The 6,481-nt window shown below is 46.3% G+C and overlaps 1 long non-coding RNA gene across 1 annotated transcript; it reads left to right on the plus strand.

The window, feature by feature from the left end:
• The first annotated feature begins 4,522 nt into the window (after window positions 1–4,522).
• Window positions 4,523–4,963, plus strand: LOC122495172. The gene is made up of 2 exons (XR_006300353.1): window positions 4,523–4,650; window positions 4,755–4,963. It is a non-coding gene; the product is annotated as an uncharacterized LOC122495172 (long non-coding RNA).
• Window positions 4,964–6,481: the final 1,518 nt, after the last annotated feature.

Genomic DNA, 6,481 nt, shown 5'->3' on the forward strand with positions numbered 1-6,481 from the left:
TGCCTCGTGGTTGCCTTTAACACACCCCTCCCCACCTCATGAGGGGTCCCTTCATTAGTCCCTCCTCCAGGACCAGGTTCCTGGCTGATTCAGAAGAAGCCACCTGGGGAGACACCTTGGTATCATTGGTAATCCTAGGGAGCCCCCATAAAGGAGTTTTAACCCCAGTGGAGGCATTCTCTTTCTTTTGCTCATATGCTTCCTTTAATCTTTGCTTTCCCTCTTTATTCAAGTCAGGATCCTAATGCCCCCTCTGTGCGTGGGGATCCTCCATGATTGTCAGAGTTTACTGAGCTTTCCTCCTTCCTCCTTCCTCTTTCCTCCTTCCTCCTTCCTCCTTCCTCCTTCCCAGGGCATTGCTTGGCCAGGTTGGGTGCTGACGACTGGGACACCCAGGACATTATTCCCACTGTCCAGCTTGGGGTCTTGGCACAGGAGGGGGTCTGGCAATGGTGACTGAATGCCAGACTGATTCAATTCATAACGCAGCGAGTCCCACGTTCCCAGGTTTATGGAGTCACGACTCTCTTTAGTTTCAAACATTCACATTCTGTGAGATGTCAGGTGCCTTCCCAGTTTCTCCAAGAAGTCTTAGGGGACACTCCCTGGGTACTCATCCCTGTGAATTTTGCTTCCTATTCCATCTCTTTCCCATGGCCATTGTCCTCTCTCTATCTTGTATCACCCCACATGACTTGTCTTTTTTCCCCAAAGCACTGGTAACAAGAGGGTGAGATGTTTCACCCTGAAGGTTTAGGGTCACCAGAAAGGAATGTCAGTACTCACAGAACAGGCACTATCTTGAAGTGGCTACATCATTAGTTGTCACTGCCTTGTGGTTCCCTGACAGCTCAGCTGCAGGACATATCTCCCTGGCTGTCTTCCTTCCTGGGCCCGCCCCCCACCATTTTTCTGCCCTCCTTTATCTCCCCAGCCCTGTATCTTCTCTTCCTGTGGTCCCAAGGCCTCTCCAAACATATAAGACAAAGTTTCCAGTTATAACAGACCTTAGTTGTCTCTCATTCTCTTTCCCACTGTGCCCTGGGGCCTATATTTTCACATACATAAAAAGATGCTCTGAAACATTTTTCTAAACTAAAAGGCCATCTACCCCTAGGAAGAGCTTGGCCTCTTTCTTAGAATGCTATAGCCACTGCAGTCAATTTTTGTTTTCAATACCAGCATTCTCTTCTTATTACTCAATTATAACTTGAGCTGCTGAACTGGGTTCCTATGGGTCACCTTCTGTTCCAAATTCTCCTAGAAGTTGGTGAAGCTGTGCCTGGTTTCCTCTGTCTCCTGCCCTCCTGTCATGTTTAGCTTGGTGATGGGTGCATGTACCACTGCAGAGGACTCTTGTGCCCTGTGCCACGTTCCTGGTCCCCACTGACATCAGTGTACTTGTGGTGGGCAATGCCAGGCATATCTCTGGAGTCCCACCACCAAGGTCCTACCCCCAGGCCAGCAGGCCTGTGGAGTCTCTGCTTTTCTGACTTGGAGCTCTCTCTGAAGCTGTGGGAGTGACCAGTCCATGCACAGGCACAGCCTGCAAGTACAGGAGGGTTAACAATCAGGGACAAGGAGCAAGCCTCTACCACCAGGGATACGGGTAGAGAATAAATGCCCCACCTCTCATCCTTCAGAGGAGCAATCTGTTCTCACCAGTTCTGCAAAAGGTCTCAGTAGGACTGGGTCTTCATTGCCCACAGTGGTGATCAGCTCAGTAGTGTCCCCTTTTGCAGGTTCTCCTCCTGCCCCCTCATTCCTATTGTCTGGGATCACTTCCCAAATCAGCTACCGGCAACCATGCCTTTGTCTGGGGTCTGCTTTCAGAGAGACCCAAACAAGGACAGATACTCTGTGTATTCAGTTCCTTCAGTAATTACTTGTGGTGCTGAACTAGAATCTCCTCGAATCTCCTCGCTGCCCGTTGGTTCAGAGCCATTCTGCAGAGCCTTGCTAACAAATCCTTGACTTTCCTGCTCCTGTTTCTGCAGGGACGAGAGGCTAGTGTGATGGATCTGCCCATATATCTCTTCTCTCATCTAGAGTGTGGTGTTAGACATCTCAACTCTGGAAACTTGATTCATCTGGGGCAAGTCTTTTGCCAGTCTGAAAAGCCATAAAGTTCTCCTGGTGTGTCATGGAGCAAATGATTTCAGTGTCATATTACTGCCCCCAAACTCCAGTAGAAATGAGTCTGAGGTGTCTCATCTTTTTGAGCAGAAGTGTTAAGAGATGCATTACTCATTGGTATTGCCCAGTTCTTGCCTTGTTAGGAACTGCAGAGGAAAGTCAATGTTTTGACAAGGAAACTAAGGCCGAGAGCTGGAATGACTGTAAAACTCTGCCAATGGGTGCCCAAAGAATTCCACAGCACTACATCTGACACTTAATTTCCCCCAGAATGAGTTGCCTGTCTCAGCCAGGGGCCTGCTGGACTTATAAATTCTACCAGAGAAGCAGCTTTGTGTCTGCTCATCCTGATCCTTTAAAACAGTGAAGTTTCTCTTTGCCCAGTCTCCAGAAATTCCCATGGCAATTGGGTTCCTTGCTGGAGCCCTCACATCTGAGAGACTTCCTCTATTTTCTCTTAGTTTCCTCCCCAGCACTCCAGAGCAGCGACAGCTCGGTGGTCTCAGGGCTCTCCAATCTGGGCACCAAACTGAAGCAGGACATTGCAGTTACTGAAAGAATACTCTTTGTGAATCAGACACTGTATTTGTGCTGTGCATATGTTAAATCCAATCCTTATACTGAGGCCTGTGAGGGGGTATTGCTAGACTCAATCTATAGTTGAAGAAAATGAGGCTCAGAGAGGGTGAGTGGCTTAGCTGAGACCACATAGCCAGTATGTGGTAAAGTTCAAAGGCAGTCCCAAGCCTTTTGACTCCACATTCAGTGTTTTCCCCATTAGAATATATTTTCCAGGAGGAGATGGTACTTGAGGCAGGTTGGGTGACATGGATTTGTAGGTGTGTGTTAAGCACTGCTTGGGGTGGGGAGATGCTATATCTACCAAAGAGATGATCTCCAGTGGGGAGCGGGTTCTCCTGCATTTGGAACTGACTGGAGCGTGTGAGACTGCAAGTCCATTGGCTGGCTCTGGGCATCTGGCAGCCTTCCCATCCCCGCATGGTTTCCCAGCTATCCTTAGAGTAGGTTGGGTTGTTCTGGACTCTAGACAACAGTATTCTGATCTCAGTCATTCTCCTTTGTGTTGATCCTGGGAGGCCCAAACATTTGGGGCTTGGTGCTTTATTGCTGATGGATTTCCCAACATGAGGACCCCTGAGATGAGAACCCAAATTTGGTCCAATCATGGTGACCCCAACAGGGATGGACTCCTTTTGTCTTGTGAAGTCTTACCAGGGCAAGTATTTAGTCCCTTGGTGTCCCCTTGGAAGCAGGAATGTAGGCAACAAAAGGTGCGGATTTCATCTCCTGTAATACATGCCTTCCCTCTTCCACGAGGAAATAAGCTATTTTCCTGATGTTAGAACTTGGAGGAGAGACACATGTCGGGTCACACAGAGCCTCTCTACTCTGCTCCATAAGAGCCATTCAGGAGAAAATCCTGGATTAGAGGACACAGTGTACAACCAATGTTTTCCCATCAAGAGGGGTCAATCATTTGTCTAATCACAAGTGCATTTTGCAGATTGTCCCAAATAAATTTGGGTGAATGCAATCCAAACTTTTTGTCAGTACCTATAAGCCTGCACAGGATCAGACTAATGTCCTGCACTTGTCCTCTTGCACATCACCCTCCAACCATGTTGGCCTCTGTTCTGTTGATCTTCCTGCCAAGCCAGTCAGTTCCTGTGTGTGTGAGAGGTGGGGAGGGGAGGAGAGGGATGGGGGCCTTAACAAATGCTCTTCCTTTCCTGCTTTGCATGGCTGGCTCCTTCCCAGCATGCTGGCCTCCCCTCAACAGCACCTCCTCCAAGTGGCCTCCCCTGTCTAAAACCCGATTCTCTATCACATGACCAAGCTATTTCCTTCTAGTACTGTTGCTATCTAAAATGGTATTGCTTGTTTTCTTCTTTGTCTATTGTTTGCCTCTCTTTATTGGAATTCAAGCTGTTGCCTCTAGAACAGTGCCTGACCCATAGTAGGTGTTCCACAGAACATTTGTTACATGAATGAATTCCTAACAAGAAATATGGTTGCAGCTTCCAGAAACTCCATCTGGAATTCACAGCAAGTTGATAATGACTCTAAATTTCACTTATCTGTTATCTCTAGACCGATGCCCTCCTTCTTCACTACTCTCTTCCTCACCCTATGATCTTTCTCTCCTTCTTTCTTACAACCCCTCTTCTCTTTTCCCTTCCCCTTTCTTTCACTTGTACTCTGCTCTTTCCTCCATCTTTTCCTTCCTGCTTGCCCAGGATGCAGGCAACTCAGTAGACAAGACTAGGAAACAGTCCCACCTGGTTTACTCACAATGGCCATTGTCATGACTAAGAAAAATTTTTTACTGGTTCATGGATGTCTATGTGACAGTCTATCCCAGGAACCCCAGACAGCCCTAGGGTGCTGAACAGACAGCCTGGCACCCTGATGAGCTTGTCCCTTCTGAGATTACTGTAGTTTAGAGTATATTTGTCAGCATGATTTTTGGGGCTAGGTGCTGGAGATGAACAGGTAAATTCATCATAGGCATAAGACCAGACATACGGAGGCCCTCTTGTTCAAATAGGGAGTTTAATATATTTATAAATGCTTACTGCCTTGTCTGATTCTTACAGGAGCCTTCAGCAGAAAGTCAAAATGCTTCCTTCCAAATCTTGCTGAATGATAATGTTCCAGGGAGACCAGCACTTGAAAACAAAAGTGACTACTCTTTTGTCCTAATCTTAAGTCCCATCACCTTGGCTGGAAACTCTGAGTTCTGGTAATGAGTGTTGAGAGGCAATCTGAGGATAGTAATTAGGTATTAAACCTAGATGGGTACTAACCAAAAGGTGTGTGGCCCCTTCTTGCAGCACCAGGAAAGTGAATCTCTCCCAGCCAGCTTATCTGGCCGTTGGCAGGGGGATGGAGCCGCATTGTGGCAAAGTGAAATGTGATTTTAATGATTCCGAGCACATGGTTTCTGCCTCCAGCAGGCTAGATTTGTAGGCTGGCATTTTTTTTCCTTGGGTAGATTCCAGATGTTGTATAACTTATGCATTTCTAAGCTACAGAATGGTATATGGGGACTTGCCTTTTTGTTATGAGCATGTACAGTGTGGGTAGCGGTTAAGCACTGTCAAACAACCTCCTAAAAGATGCATTGTGCCCAGTCTGCATGGAATAAATTATTGGGAAAAAGAGCCTGAGGTTTTGATAATTTTGAAATAGTTAGAAGATATAGATCAGAGCTTTGGATTTCTGGGCCATCCCCCACCCCAAACACCACCCCCCACTTCATATATATGCACACACACGTGCATGTGCACATGCGCGTGCACACACACACACACACATACACTCTCCTCTTCCATTTCATTTCTCTTAGACTTATCAAGCTCACCCACCTGGAGCCTTTCTTATAAATGTAGTTTCCCAGCCTCTAACCCAGACCTATCAAAACACCAGGGGTCTGTATAATCAATAAGCCCTCTAAGTAGGGTTGCCAGATAAAATTCAAGACAGCCAGTGAAATTTGAATTTCAGATAAATAACAAAAATTTTAGTGTAAGTATGCCTCATGCACTATTTGGGGCATACTTATACCAAAAAGTAATTTATCTGAAATTCAAATTTGTACATTTATTTGCTTGAGCTGGCAACCTTAGGCCTGTGGTCCTATACATTAAGGAATTGTTGCAGACCATACCCCCTCTCAGGAATTTGCAATGTCCACTAATGCCTCTGAGAAGTCCTGTAGAAAATACACATACTACACTAAAAATTAATTATTGTTTATCTGGAATCAGATTTCATTGGGAATCCTATATTTTATCTGACAATCCTACACAGGATCCCTTTTTTGAGGAATACTTCAAGGGTTGTACTTTGGAAAACACTAGATTTTAAAGTGAGTGCCAGTTAGGTAAGCACAATAAGGCTTCCTGGAGGAGGCAATTTGGATAAGTAAAAGGAAGGACAGGAGATGTGCAAAGTCTTCCAGAAGAGGCTGATGGGAGCAGTGTGCAGAGAGGGTCTGGAAGGTTGGCTGCACTGCCCTGCATTTCTCCTCCAGAAGCAGAGAAGTCCTGCCCGGAGAGGGCAGACAGGTGGAGGAGAACTTCTCAAACCTGCGGAGACCCAGTAGGTATCTTTAGACCATCCTTTTACATACAAAACCTACATTGTAGGGTGTGGGCAGAAATATTAGGCTCCAACTTTGCAAGAATGATTGGAATATGCTGGAGTCAACATTTCCATCTGAAATTCAAGCAGGAACGTTGCTTCTGTATCCCTTTCCCTTTTTTCCCTCCCTCCCTTCCTTCCTTCCTTCCCCATTCCTCCTCCTTATTTTCTCCTTTCC

Source organism: Prionailurus bengalensis, chromosome E2, assembly GCF_016509475.1.
Source record: "Prionailurus bengalensis isolate Pbe53 chromosome E2, Fcat_Pben_1.1_paternal_pri, whole genome shotgun sequence".
Lineage (NCBI taxonomy): Eukaryota > Metazoa > Chordata > Mammalia > Carnivora > Felidae > Prionailurus > Prionailurus bengalensis.